Here is a 14,738-nt window from a genome sequence, read left to right as displayed (position 1 = left end):
ACTCTATGAGTTGGTAAGACAATTAATTTGGTAACTTCCCTCGATATGGAGTAGTGCAGAAATACCATGTCCAACTAGGTATGCAACTTAGATTATAATCCATGAGTTGTTCAGACAATTAGCTTGGTAACTCTCCTTGCTATGGAGTAGTGCGGAAATACCATGTCCAACTAGGTATGCAACTTAGATTATAATCCATGAGTTGGTCGGATTGTTAGCTTGGTAACTCCCCTCACTGTGGAGTAGTGCTATAATATGATGTCCAACTAGATATGCAGCTTAGATTATACTCCATGAGTTAGTCAAACAATTAGTTTGGTAACTCTCCTTCCTGTGATGTAGTGCAAAAATACGATATTCAACTAGATACGTAATTTAGATTATACTCCACCGATACAGACATACAGTGTTGACTAGCACTGTAGCACCTTAAAGATTTCCTAAAAATATTATATTTGGCTTTATTGGTAGAAAATTTTAAATAGTTTATGATAATCATATTTAATTCTTTATATTTGACAATTTTAATAATAAATCTCTGTTACTTGATAATTATATTATCATACTAACCAGAATTTTTTTTTTATTCAAACCTACTAGATTCGCAACCTAAGCATCTAGACTGTCATGTGATTAGACATTAACATAAATATATACTCGGTATTTATTTAGAGGTTTATTTTAAAATTGTAATTATATTTAGTAAACATTTTGATACATTATACTAAAAAAAAAAAAACTACTACATGCATTAGTTAAATAAAAATTAGTGTTAAAATTATCAAATATAAAATAATTTGGTAATAATTATTAATTATTACAATGTGCAAAAGTTGATAGCTACACGTTTGACTTGCCCACATTTGACTTATGTGGTAAGCATAGTGGATGCTAAAATAATGGACATTTTAAGTAATTTTGTTGAGCATTATATATATGTGTGTGTAAAACAAGAAATGTTGTTTAATTTGGTAAATAGTCAATTCAATCAAAATGGTCTAGATTGGATAGTTAAATAGAATTATTATAAAATATAGAAGTATGGTATAATTGTCAAAATTAGAACTTTTTATAGAATTGTTACAAGATTAAAATATGTGAGTTTTTCATTCTGAATCAAAATTTCTTATTTCAAATCAAATTTTAGACTTCATATTTTGAAAATTGTGATGTTTACCTTATGAAATAATTACTTATTAATATTCACTCGCTAACGTAACAACTATTATGTCAAATATTATGCATTGATGCATAAAAACATATTTTCTAACCAAGATTTTGTGGTCTAGTAACACCCGGTCAGTTGGTATATGGGAGTGGGTTCAAGTTTCAGTAGGAATAATATTGACTTTTTGTGCTTCAGTAAAGTGACATGTGGATCTATCATGCACAATTGCACGGTGCAAAAGTGGTTGTCTTCTGATAAACAAACGACAAATGTAAATACTAAATAAATTAAAGTGGTGTGGTCTGTTTCAAAGCAGAAAAACTAGGAGCATAGAATCCCAATAAAAGCAACAGTGGATGAAACATGACATGTGTGATGTGTATGCCATTCAACAGACTGGTGAAAGATATCATCTTCATTAATTATATTATCATGAACAAAAATTTACAGAGTATTTATTTTTCGTTAATTAATTTTAATTGACAACTTGATGTAATTAATTTCGTATTAATTTAAAGTGTGTTTGGTTGACGGGTTTTGGTATAAGGTATGGGTATCAAAGTTATTGTTATTGATTGGTTGACAGGTTTTTAGAATACTACTACCGGTTTGGAATACCCTATTAATTGAAAAACCCATACCTTTATTAAATAAGGGTTTCATTTATCTTCCTCTTTTCTTCCCCAACTATCAATAATCATTTACATTTCACCCTGCTACCAAACATGCATAATATTTTCACCAAAACCCATTACCCTTACCAAGTATTTGATACCCATATCGATTCCGATTCCCATGTGCGAACCAAACACATTCTTAGTGATTTTAATTATTTAAATCTTTTTTATACTAATTTCATCTTATTTTCAAAGAATTTTAGAGCTATAATATAAAATATTATTTAAATCTTTTTTATACTAATTTCATCTTATTTTCAAAGAATTTTAGAGCTATAATATAAAATTATCTAATTCAAGACTCAAGTAACCTTTGCATATGGGACAATCCATGTCAAGTTACTCTGAGATGTTGTCTTGAACTCTTGGTATCACAAGATTTTAAGTTTGACTCTCATTGAGAATTATCTATTGATTTTGTTGGTTTGAACCGGTTAGCTATGGACAACCTAAACTGGTTTACCTCTTCAGTGTAGTCATTTACGGATTATGGTTACAATGCAAGTTTCCCTCAAAAGTAGACCACACACTATTAAGTGAATATGAAATTAATTATTACCATATTAATTATGTTTATAATGAAAAAAAAAAGAGAAGTAATTCAATTATGTGAGCTAATAATTTTGGGATAGAATAATTAATAAGATGATTAATAAATATGGTATAATTAACTAGATTGTCATAATTATAACAATCTAGGTATGTTTTCAAAAAAAAAACAATCTAGGTATAATTAACTAGATTGTCATAATTTTGGTACAATGTAACATATAACGAAATTGTGATATTTTGTCAAGGTAAAATATAATGTACAATATTTTAAACCCAATATAACCCTTAAAATAGGGACAAAAACCAATGATATAATATATATTCACAGCTATAATTTTGAGCCATTTATATTTTACCTTGTTTAAAGCATCAATCTTTAATTAATATGAAGAAAAAAACAATCTCTTTTAAAACCTAAATTGTTTCACTTTTAGAAATGTAGTTCATATAAGTTAATTTAACAAATTTAGCCACGCTTCTCAAATGAGAGGCCTCGGGTTCAATTCTCCGTGTGGGACATTTGACTCTTTGTGCTTCAGTAGGTTGAGAAAGTATGTATCAACATATACTACATTGTAACAAAGTCAATGGTACTCAAAAAAAAAAACAAATTTAGCCACTTAATTTGTTCATAATGTTGTACTTTTAATTTATAATAACCACTTTATTAAGTCTTCACCGCCACTATCTGTACACTTATGTGCACAAAAAGTCTTCACCACTATTAGTTGGTCAAAGTCGCGCATTAACTACTCAGGTGCCATTTGTAATTGTGACCTAGCTTTATATTGTTGGAGTGTAGTTGTTATAGTAGGGAATTCTTCATCCATTAATGAGTGCTGAGATAGTTGTACAGGAGATTTGGGCAGTGCTGCCAAGACCACTGACTACAGTTTACACCCTTTATAGCTTTCTTCATTGTCCAATATAATCTCTTCATGTGTAATGGTGTGGGCACTGGGTAGTGCCTCTTTAATTATAATTAATTTGTTATTAAACAATTAATAATATTTCTTTATAATTTATGTATAGAAAGTGTTATTTTTCCTGATACAAAATAATTCTTTTTAAAATTCAAATTCATCCCCTAAAAATCTTTCAAATGGTTAATTTAGCAATTATAATATAAGTATAATAATACTATACTTATTCTCATTTTTTACTCCATCCTAGCATGACACACTTAGATTAATATATACAGAATTGAAGCATGCGCTCCATCTCAACTAAAAACCTAAGCTAATAAAAGCCACACAGTGAGGAGTGGGGTTTACTTCACATACTCACACAGTGAAGAGTGAGGTTTACCTAGTTAATCCAAAATAAAAGCCTAAGCTAATAGTTGTATTGCATATTTATGTTTATATATCATATGCTCAACACGCCCCTCACATGTGTGGGCCGATTATTTTTTTTATGGACTTCAAGCAACATGTGGACTATAGTCTCATTTTTATCGGGTGACACGGAAGTTAGAATCCATGAACTTTGGCATGGGGTTGTCTGATATCAAATTGAAGCTTGTACTATATTTCAACTAAAAGGCTAAGATGATAGTTGCATTGCCCTATAAAGGCCTATATTTATGTTTATATTATATTTTTTATATATATGCTCAAGAAAAAAAAAAGTAGATTATAATTTTTTTATCCCATTTTCTTATCTCTTACTCCGTATCTAAAAACATAATAAGTCTCAATCAAAGTTATATCCCTCATTTATGTCCATATCTTTAGTGCTAATCATTTTGTACATTGTGTTTTTAGAGTTGTACTATACAATCTTTTGGACAAAAATACCATTACCGTTATAACTTCCGTTATCTTTTCCATTAACTTTACAATACACATGCATCTACATACCATAACTTTTCTTATATTATTTAATGATAATAACATTTGTAGACATTATATATTGGATTAATATAATAAATAATTTTTTTATTTAGATTTTAATTAGTAAGAATTTGTAAGTTATTTTTTAAAATATAAATATTGGGCATACGTTTTTGCGCATGGTGCACAGAAAAGACTAGTATTCTAATAAGATCGAGATATGTTACAAGAGTTTTACACTTTGAGGTATATTTATTATTATTTTTATAATATTTAAAAGTAGGCAATTAATTAATTACAGAAATGGAAAGAATATAATTAATGTATATATGCCCTACAATACTTCTTGGATGCTCTGAGATATTCAGATGGGCAGGACCATGCATGTTAAAGAGACATTTTTGTAGTTTAGTGCATCATAATTAATTAAGAATGTCATGTGTTCTACCGATCGGAGAAATTCAGAAGCAAACAAAACCCTCTTTTATTTATTAAGGATGGGATCCTAAGATCACCCTTATCTTCGTAAATAAATAAGGAGTTATAGCTCAACTCAGGGCACAGCTCAAGTAATCAACTAATAACACAAAATAGTATCTGTATGTACGCCAATTAAGATACACCTCATAATATGTCTCTTCCACAGTTTTACATGTCTCCGGAACAGGAGCAGAGATTCTTAAATTATATTTTAAGTTCAAATTTGTAAATAAGATGTTATAATTGCGTAGGTACTATAATCAATTATTTGCAATATAGATTATTCGTTCAATTGCATAGTTTTATTGGCTTAAACAATATTCTTATAATTAATTAATACTCCGTAAGAAATGAGAACGCTTCACAGCCATCCACGTGTCCAGATCAACGAATCAGATGCAATTTTAAAAAAATGACGCAGTGACATTTTCGTAAATAACTGGAACTTTGGTGCACCTAGTTTCACTTACAAGTGCACATATTTTCGCACCTATTTTTACTTATAAGTGCAAGTAATTACCTTATTAATATTCATGCACCTATTTTCGCAAATACTTTCACTTACAAATGCAAGTAATTTACCTTGTTAATATTTATGTACCTGGGTGCAACCTAGGTGCAACTAGTTATAACATAGGTTGCACCTAGTTATAACATTAGGTGCACTTAGTATTGATGCTCAATGTACAATTCACTTGCACCTGTAATGCATTTTACTTGCATCTGCAATACATTTTACTTGCACTTGTGCAAGTAATTTACTTTGTTAACATTCATGCACCTGATTGCAACCTATGTGCACCTAGTTATAACATTAGGTGCACCTAGTTATAACGTTAGGTGCATTTAGTATTGATGCTCATTGTACAATTTACTTGCACTTGTAATACATTTTACTTGCACGTGTGCACCTATTTTCACTGCAGGTGCAAATAATTTACCTTGTTAACATTTATGCACCTGGGTGCACCTATGTGCACCTAGTTATAACATGACGTGCACCTAGTTATAACGTTAGGTGCAACTACATTCCGGACACGTGGCGCGCTGTGATTCGTCCGCATTTCTCTCCTGGGCGGCCAGTACGCATTTGAACGCGATCCCTCCGTAATAATAAATTTTTAAAAAAATTAGTTATTGTTAGTGAAATTATTGTATAGATTTTATATTGGCAATTTATTTGTTAACCTTAGATAGTTTTAATTGGTCAGTTTAATTAATTATGCCTAAGGTTTGTCATAATGCATGGATGAGTTAAATGCATGGGATGAGTGGTTGTTAATGACTCAAACAATAATGTTTGAGATGAGAATTTCAAGGGAGATGTAATTGAGTGAGCATCCTTGAATTGAGGAGATCTAATACAGGGAAGATGCTCAAGTTTTCAAGTATAAATAGAGCTGAAGCTTCAGAGATTAATTTGCTGATTTCATACAAAAGAATGTCAAGTTCCCTGTTGTTTTAATATTAAGCACTAATGTATTAGGCTTAGCCTACTGTTTTAATATGTATAGTCTGTTACACTAATACAGACTTAAGATCATTGTAATATGGCTACCTAGACTAGAATTGTGCTGAGGTCTTGTTTTCTACATCAAGTGGAAGTCTTGCTGATTGGCCTAGGAAAGTTGAAGAAGTCATCAAGTGGAAGTCTTGCTGATTGGCCTAGGAAAGTTGAAGAAGTGCATTCTCACATCACTACCAACTCAGAAGATGATGATGATTAGTAGGTGTAAAGATTAAGCCATTGTTGGTTCGAAATCTGGTGAACCTTGTATCGTTTTTGATCATCTAGTGGAGTTGGGTTTCACCTTTGTGTGGCCCCGTAAATGTAGGAGAAGTTCTCCGAATTGCGTGAACATATTATGGTTCCATTTATATTTCCTACACTATTTTTTTAATTGTGTTTCTAATACATTAATAAACAGAGCTGATTAATTTGTTTTAAAAACAAAGTAGGAACAAGGTAGGTTATCACCTGCATTCAAGATTCACAATCTTTCAGTTAGGAGTAAATAAAAGATATAATTTGAGAAATTTTTAAAAATTAATATATTAACATTTGTTGGTTTTATTTGTGGTGATTCAACATGAACTCAAAAATAAAATATAAATATTAAAAAAGAGGGCGCGCTCAGGTGAGAATCCTCGCCCGCGCCCAGGAGAGAAATAAGAACCATTCACAACCGTCCACATATCCAGATCAATGAATCAGATGTAATTTTAAAGAAACGACGCGGTGACATTTACGTAAATAACTCGAACTTTGGTGCAATTAATTTTGGTATAAGTGCAAGTAGTTGGTGCACATTTACAAGTAAAAAATGCAAGTAAAATCACTTATAAGTGCACATTTTCTCACTTACAAGTACAAGTAATTTACCTTGTTAACATTCGTGCACCTAATTATAACATTACGTGCAACTAGTTATAATGTTAGGTGCACTTAATATTGATACTCAATGTACATTTTACTTGCACCTGTAATACATTTTACTTGCACTTGTAATTCAATTTACTTGCATTTAGGTTCACTATATGAAACTGCTACTTGCACTTAGCTTGTAATACATTTTACTTGCACTTCAATGTTCAATTATTTACAAAAATGCTACCGCATTTTTTTAAATCAGTGTTTTTGATTCGTTATATCTGGACACGTAGACGGATGACATGCGTTCTCACTTCTCTCTTGGGCGAGTAGTTCGCACCTAAACGCGATCCTATTAAACAAATAGCAGAAAATAAATAGAAACATGAGAATATTTATGGGCAAATTATTGTGTGCATCATGGTCCATATATATAGTGCTCTGTGGACCATAACAAAATGTACATTTTAAATATATTTAAAGTACATTATTCATGTATTGAATGTACATTATACAAAATAATGTATTTTCAGTATTCAAATAATATATTTTCTCTAAATATAATATCTATTTTTAATATACTAAAAGTACATTATTTGTATACTAAATATACATTATTTAATAGTATGATCCACGTACTAATGATTGATTTTTAGGTGGAAACCATAAATTTGAAAATCACAAGCCTAAAGAGTTCAAACAATGAATAATTTGATAAAATATTTGAGCCCAATGATGAAGGTGTTCATACTGTGTCTCCCTTTCCTTCGGCAAAATTTTTTTTTTTTTTTAGATCATGTACATTTTTAATATATTAAAAATATATTATTTAATAATATACAAAAAAATGTATGTATTTTCATTATTCAAATAGTACACTTTCAAATAATATATTTTATGTATATAAATAATGTACTTTTAGCATATTAAAAATGTACATTTTATTTATGATACACATAGTTGTGTGGAACATGATCTATGGAATAATGATTCTTTTCCTTCCTTGATTATTGAGCTTTTATAGTAGAAGATAATGAAGGGTGCCTTTATAGTGAAATAATGATTTTTAATGTCTCGCATGGCTTAGTTCAATGGTATGAGTAAAAAAAATAAATAAATAAAAAATTGATTTTCTCTTATTTTCCTTATATGAGACAAATCAATGATCTAAGTGTTCCAATAAATTCATTTGATAAATTTTAAGTTGCAACCTAGTAGAAATTTGCAATTTCAGCTATCATTATATACCATAACAGTTTTTGGTCTTTAAGGTCAATAGAAACTGCAAACAAGCATCTCAATGAAATATTAAATTCCATCTTTTCTAACATTCATTGTCCATTTTAATTGACATGGCATGCATGCTATGATTAATTATTTAATTCATAAAAAATAACTACAATTTTCATGCATCTTTGTTCAATAAAATTAAAATAAACACAAAATTTACTTTCTATGAATACATTTACAATTTTTCTTATAAAATTGCAAGTATCATTTATCATTTTCTCAAGTCTTGGTCAATTATTTGTTTTGTTGCAATACTTTCCTAGTTGGTCGTCAATAAAGAAAAAAAAATACAAATAATTTCATTGTCAATAGAGAAGAAAACTAAAATCCCATGAAATTAGACCTTGAATTGAAGTACACTACATTATTGTGCACCAAGAAAACACAGAAATGCAGAAAATTAAAAGAAAGATTGAGAATTGAAATACATCCAAGTTGAGAACTAAAATACCAACAAAAATTCATACTCACTAACTCCAGTAAATTGATGTTCAATATTGTAAAGTTGTACCCAAGAAAATGTCGGCAAATGGAGTTAGGCAACATCCATGCAGCAGCCAAATTAGGAAGTTGCCAACTTTGAACAAGAATGTTAGGTAGCCAAACTTTGTTGAACAAAATATTTATTGTTTGGTCCTTACATTTTAGGCTAATTACAAAATGACCCCAAATCTACAACTATAAATAGAGAGGTCATTTGTCATTCTAGTCATCCCAAATCATTCTATTCTTCCCTCATATACTAGAGATATTAGAGAGTTTGTTGAGTGTATTTCTCCTTCCTAGCAAGAGAGAATTATCCTTGTTTTCTCCTTGTTAGTTAGAGAGTGGTTGTAACTCCTATTTTCTCATAGTGAAATTCTTCTACCCTTGCCCGTGGTTTTTACCCTAATTTGTTTAGGGGTTTTCCACGTAAAATCTGTGCCTCATTTATTTTTCTTTCTCAAATTATTGTTGCAATCTGATCTATCCCACTTCCGCGGGCGCAACAATTGGTATCAGAGCCTTCAGATATATTGTTCAGAATTTGTTTCAAGAACAATATGGCAGCGAAATTTGAGATTGAAAAATTCAATGGGAAAAATTTCTAATTGTGGAAATTGAAGGTGAAGGCTATCCTGAGGAAAGACAACTGTCTAGCAGCTATCAGTGAAAGGCCAGTGGATTTTACTGATGACAAAAAATGGAGCGAGATGAACGAGGATGCTATGGCGGATCTATACCTATCAATAGCAGATGGAGTATTGTCAAGCATCGAGGAGAAGAAGACGGCCAAGGAGATTTGGGATCACCTCAACCGGTTGTACGAGGCCAAGTCACTGCACAACAAAATTTTCCTTAAGAGGAAATTATATACTCTTCGTATGTCAGAATCTACTTCAGTGACGGAACACTTAAATACGCTGAATACTCTATTTTCCCAGCTTACATCTCTAAGCTGTAAAATAGAGCCACAGGAGTGTGCAGAATTTCTACTTCAGAGTCTACCTGATTTGTATGATCAGCTCATCATCAACTTAACAAACAACATCCTTACAGACTATCTAGTCTTCGATGATGTTGCAGCTGCAGTTCTTGAAGAAGAAAGTCGGTTCGATGATGTTGCAGCTGCAGTTCTTGAAGAAGAAAGTCGGCGCAAGAACAAGGAGGACAGACAAGTCAATCTGCAACAGGCAGAGGCGTTAAAGGAGGACAGACAAGTCAATCTGCAACAGGCAGAGGCGTTAACGGTGATGAGACAAGTCAATCTGCAACAGGCAGAGGCGTTAACGGTGATGAAAGGAAGGTCAACAGAACGTGGCCAAAGCAGTGGTCGTGGTAGATCAAAATCAAGTAAGAAGAATTTAAAGTGTTACAACTGTGGAAAGAAGGGTCACCTGAAGAAAGATTGTTGGAATTTACCTCAAAATTCCAATCCTCAAGGAAATGTTGCAAGTACCTCAGATGATGGAAGTGCTCTTTGTTGCGAAGCACCAATAGTCAGGGAAGGCAGAAAAAGGTTCGCGGATATATGGCTCATAGACTCGGGAGCCACATATCACATGACCTCAAGGAGAGAATGGTTCCATCATTATGAACCAATCTCAGGAGGATCTGTGTACAGTTGCGACGATCATGCCTTGGAGATTATCGGCATTGGAACCATCAAGCTGAAGATGTACGATGGAACAGTCCAAACTGTTCAGGATGTGCGGCACGTGAAGGGCCTGAAGAAAAATCTATTATCCTATGGAATATTGGATAATAGTGCAACCAAGATTGAAACACAGAAAGGAGTCATGAAGATTTTCCAAGGAGCGCTTGTGGTGATGAAAGGGGAGAAGATAGCTGCAAATCTATACATGCTGAAGGGAGAGACTTTGCAAGAAGCAGAGGCATCGGTTGCCGCATGTAGTCCAGACTCTACGCTGCTATGGCATCAGAAACTTGGGCACATGTCAGAACAAGGAATGAAGATTCTTGTGGAGCAAAAGCTACTTCTGGGGTTAACAAAGGTATCACTTCCTTTGTGTGAGCATTGTATAACAAGTAAGCAGCATCGTCTTAAATTCAGCACATCAAATTCTAGAGGCAAGGTTGTTCTAGAATTGGTTCACTCTGATGTGTGGCAAGCACCGGTTCCATCCCTAGGAGGGGCAAAGTATTTTGTCTCATTCATCGACGATTACTCTAGGAGATGCTGGGTGTACCCTATCAAGAGAAAGTCAGATGTGTTTGCGACTTTCAAAGCCTTCAAAGCACGGGTGGAACTTGATTCCGGGAAGAAGATCAAGTGTTTCAGGACAGATAATGGAGGGGAATATACAAGTGAGGAATTTGATGACTTCTGCAAGAAGGAAGGCATCAAAAGGCAGTTCACGGTGGCATACACTCCTCAACAAAATGGAGTGGCAGAGCGGATGAACAGAACCTTGCTGGAAAGGACAAGAGCAATGTTGAGGGCTGCGGGCTTAGAAAAATCATTCTGGGCAGAAGCAGTCAATACCGCCTGTTATTTGGTGAATCGAGCTCCATCAACTGCAATCGAGCTGAAGACACCAATGGAGATGTGGACTGGTAAGCCTGTTGATTATTCAAACCTCCATATATTTGGAAGCATTGTGTATGCAATGTACAATGCCCAGGAAATTACAAAGTTGGATCCGAAGTCCAGGAAATGTAGATTCTTGGGGTATGCTGATGGAGTAAAGGGGTATCGCTTGTGGGATCCCACTGCCCACAAAGTTGTCATCAGCAGGGATGTTATCTTTGTAGAGGACAAGCTACAAAGAGGAGAAGTTGATGATAGCACGGAAAAGGAAAAGCCAGAAACTACTCAGATACAGGTAGAGGAGGAATTTGAACAAGATTCTTCTGAAGCAGAACCGGCGCACGAGGAACCAGAACCAGAACGCTCTAGAGCTCCAACAACTCGTCAATCAGACCGTGAAAGAAGACGTCCCACTTGGCACTCAGATTATGTTATGGAAGGGAATGTTGCATACTGCCTTCTAACAGAGGATGGTGAGCCATCAACCTTTCAGAAGGCGATAAACAGCTCAGGTGTTTCTCAATGGACGGCAGCAATGCAGGAAGAAATAGAAGCTCTCCATAAAAATAATACATGGGAACTTGTGCCACTACCACAAGGAAGGAAGCCAATTGGTAACAAATGGGTCTTCAAAATCAAAAGGAATGGTGACGATCAAGTGGAGCGGTATCGTGCAAGACTGGTGGTGAAGGGATATGCTCAGAAAGAAGGTATTGATTTCAATGAAATATTTTCACCTGTGGTTCGACTGACAACAGTTCGTGTAGTTCTAGCGATGTGTGCTACATTCAACTTACATCTAGAGCAGCTAGATGTGAAAACGGCTTTTCTTCATGGAGATCTTGAAGAAGAGATATATATGCTCCAGCCTGAAGGATTTGAAGACAAAGAGAATCAGAACTTGGTTTGCAGGTTGAACAAATCTCTGTACGGTTTAAAGCAGGCGCCAAGGTGTTGGTATAAGAGATTTGATTCCTTCATCATGTGCCTTGGATACAACAGACTGAATGCAGACCCTTGTGCATATTTCAAGAGGTTTGGAAAAGATAACTTTGTTATATTGCTGTTGTATGTAGATGACATGTTGGTCGCAGGCCCCAACAAAGATCACATTGATGAATTGAAGGCACAACTGGCTAGGGAATTCGAAATGAAGGACTTGGGACCAGCAAACAAGATTCTAGGGATGCAAATTCACCGAGACAGAGGTAATAGGAAGATTTGGCTTTCTCAAAAGAATTATTTAAAGAAAATCTTGTCACGTTTCAGCATGCAAGATTGTAAGCCAATTTCTACCCCTCTTCCTATTAATCTCAAAGTATCCTCAAGTATGAGTCCTAGCAATGAAGAAGGGAGGATGGAGATGTCTCGAGTACCGTATGCATCAGCGGTGGGGAGTCTAATGTTCGCTATGATATGTACAAGACCAGACATTGCGCAAGCAGTGGGAGTAGTTAGTCGGTACATGGCGAATCCAGGCAGAGAGCATTGGAACTGTGTGAAGAGGATCCTAAGATACATCAAGGTGACCTCAGATGTTGCATTATGTTATGGAGGATCAGACTTTATTATCAACGGGTATGTGGATTCTGACTATGCAGGGGATTTGGATAAAAGTAAATCTACGACAGGATATGTGTTCAAAGTTGCTGGTGGAGCTGTAAGCTGGGTTTCAAAACTGCAAGCAGTTGTGGCTACGTCAACAACAGAAGCAGAATACGTAGCAGCTACACAAGCCAGCAAAGAAGCAATTTGGTTGAAAATGCTATTGGAGGAGCTCGAGCACAAACAAGAGTTTGTCTCTTTGTTTTGTGACAGTCAGAGTGCCTTGCATCTAGCAAGGAATCCTGCATTTCATTCAAGGACGAAACACATACGAGTGCAGTACCATTTCATCCGAGAGAAGGTGGAAGAAGGGACAGTAGATTCGCAGAAAATCCATACCACGGACAACGTAGCAGATTTCCTAACAAAGGTAATCAATGTTGATAAGTTTACTTGGTGTCGATCTTCCTATGGCCTGATAGAGACGTAAGCGACATGGAAAGTGCAAGGTAGAAAGAATGGTGTGAAGATATGATTGTTACAATCTGATCTTCAAGTGGGAGATTGTCGGCAAATGGAGTTAGGCAACATCCATGCAGCAGCCAAATTAGGAAGTTGCCAACTTTGAACAAGAATGTTAGGTAGCCAAACTTTGTTGAACAAAATATTTATTGTTTGGTCCTTACATTTTAGGCTAATTACAAAATGACCCCAAATCTACAACTATAAATAGAGAGGTCATTTGTCATTCTAGTCATCCCAAATCATTCTATTCTTCCCTCATATACTAGAGATATTAGAGAGTTTGTTGAGTGTATTTCTCCTTCCTAGCAAGAGAGAATTATCCTTGTTTTCTCCTTGTTAGTTAGAGAGTGGTTGTAACTCCTATTTTCTCATAGTGAAATTCTTCTACCCTTGCCCGTGGTTTTTACCCTAATTTGTTTAGGGGTTTTCCACGTAAAATCTGTGCCTCATTTATTTTTCTTTCTCAAATTATTGTTGCAATCTGATCTATCCCACTTCCGCGGGCGCAACAAAAATTCATACTCACTAACTCCAGTAAATTGATGTTCAATATTGTAAAGTTGTACCCAAGAAAACACATAAATGCAGAAAATTAAAAGAAAGATTTTGAGATTTGAAATACATCCAAGCTGAGAACTAAAACACCAACAAAAGTTCATACTCAGTAAGTGCAGTCAACTGATGTTCAATCTTGTGTCCATAATAGAGGACAGATCTTCAACGGGGAGCTGCTGAACAGGTCAAGCAGAGGACCAAAGCATTTCCACCCTGAATTCTCCCCCGTGCCTCCTTCTGCTTCAACTTCGCGAGCCTCCCCAGTGCCACATTCTTCTGCTTTAACTTCACGAGCCTCCCAGCGCCTCCTTCTTCTGCTTCAACTTCGCGAGCCTCCCCAGCGCCTCCTTCTTTTGCTTCAACTTCGTGAGCCTCCCCGAAGCCTCCTTCTTCTTAAACTTCACGAGCTTCAATTGAGGGTTTTGTTTTCAATAACATCACAATTGCTCTGTTTGACACTCAAATTACACAAATACAATATATATAAATTAAGAAGCTAGGGTCGTAGGTAGTATCATGAGATTCAACCATTTTACCATGGATTTCCCTAATTTCCTTCATCATGCTGGAAGTCTTTTCAGTTGAGGCTTTTGTATGCCATCGTTCTTGAGGGATTTCCCTACTTTCCTTCATCGGGCTGGAAGGCTTTAACTTACATTTGATATCAGAGCTAGGTCCCACGATCGAAATTTGACTCTAATACCAAATG

The sequence above is a fragment of the Ipomoea triloba genome, chromosome 10 (genome assembly GCF_003576645.1).
Source record: "Ipomoea triloba cultivar NCNSP0323 chromosome 10, ASM357664v1".
In the NCBI taxonomy this organism is placed as follows: domain Eukaryota; kingdom Viridiplantae; phylum Streptophyta; class Magnoliopsida; order Solanales; family Convolvulaceae; genus Ipomoea; species Ipomoea triloba.
Note: the sequence above shows the minus strand (reverse complement) of the source record.